The sequence below is a fragment of the Limulus polyphemus genome, unplaced genomic scaffold (genome assembly GCF_000517525.1).
Source record: "Limulus polyphemus unplaced genomic scaffold, Limulus_polyphemus-2.1.2 Scaffold1737, whole genome shotgun sequence".
In the NCBI taxonomy this organism is placed as follows: Eukaryota; Metazoa; Arthropoda; class Merostomata; order Xiphosura; family Limulidae; genus Limulus; species Limulus polyphemus.
In genome coordinates this window covers 142,843-144,277 of record NW_013667347.1, presented here as the reverse complement: position 1 = coordinate 144,277, position 1,435 = coordinate 142,843, and the positions used below count along the sequence as shown (strand labels likewise).

The 1,435-nt window shown below is 42.0% G+C and overlaps 1 protein-coding gene across 1 annotated transcript in view; it reads left to right on the top strand.

Annotated features, from left to right (window-relative positions):
* LOC106464764 (galactosylgalactosylxylosylprotein 3-beta-glucuronosyltransferase 2-like) overlaps window positions 1-1,435 on the top strand; it is a 15,303-nt gene that overhangs the window by 2,728 nt on the left and 11,140 nt on the right. The gene's annotated exons all lie outside the window — the stretch shown is intronic.

Genomic DNA, 1,435 nt, shown 5'->3' with positions numbered 1-1,435 from the left:
TATCTATTACCAAGGAAGTTTGTAATTGATTTTGATAAAATGATGTTTTGGGAATAACGAAGGCCAAGTTCCGGTAACTGTTAAAAGAGAGGTTGAAATAATTAGGTGCCATCAAGGTGAAGTCAAGCCGACTGAAAAAGTTGATGATGACGAAGTGGGACCAGGTATCGATATCAAGGCAGAACAGGAGAAAGACCAAGATTTGAAGCCAATAATTGATTTTGTAAAAGCAAGTGTTTTGCGCCCTGCTTGGAAGAAGGTGTCTAGTCTAAGCCCTGTGACAAAGCACTATTGGGCACAATGGGACCAGTTGAAGCTTGAAAATGGTATTCATGTCCGGAGATGGGAAACTACAAATGGGAAAGTGATGACTTGGCAAACAGTTATACCGAGGAAGTTGTGCTGCATCAATCCCATAATAATTTAACAGGAGGACATCTCGGAATTAAGAAGACTGAGTCACCTACGACAAAGATTTTATTGGATAGGTATGAGGCGAGATGTGGAAGAATGGTGCTGGACATGCAGTACATGTAATGCAAAAAGGGGACCCAATCATAAAGGATGCCCACCTTATGAAGAGTTGCCTGTGAATGTGTCAGAGTTTGGGAAAGTGTTGGATGATATTCACCATCAAGTGCATTCAAACTTGAAAACGTCTGCTGATTCGATGAAGTTAACTTATGATAAGAGATCTACTGAAGTCAGCTTTGTACCAGGAGACAAGGTATGGTTGTATAATCCCAGGAAGACCAAAGGGAAGTCTCCTAAGTTGTCTTCTCCATGGGAAGGCCCATATGACATAATGGATCGTCTCTCAGACGTGACTTTCCGAATAAAATGTGGTCGGCGAGGTAAGCCAAAAGTGGTGCATGCCAACAGGCTTTGGCGTTATCACGGTCCAGGACATTTCAGTTGGGACGAAGTGGACAACAGAACAAATGACGCTGCTGCAGACGTGCCACCTGAAGAAGTCACCATCGAAGAAGAAACTCTACTCAATTTTGAGAAGGGAAACGGTGAAGTTCTTGGTGAAGTTACTACCACTGATGTGACTGTTACCGATGATAGGACATTTACTGATGAAGCAGATGAACTCCACATGAAGCAGAAGCCAACAAGACGGAGACCAGTACGGAAGAAGATACGTCCCGTAAAATTAAGAGACTTTGTTGAATTCTAATTTTGTGATTGTATTTCTGTACATTTAATTAAGTTATTGTTAATTGTTATTAGTTTATTATATGTGGTTATTGTTCGGGACGAACAATATTAAGGAGGGGCAGGTTGCGTCATCGAGGTCACGTGACTAGTGTGGCGCCGCCTGTTTTCTAGAACTGTCCTGTACCTTGGCGAATGCTCTAGTATTTACTAGATATAGGGTAGTCTGGTATATAAAAGAGGGTGACAACGTGACGGAATGTAATGTGTGTGT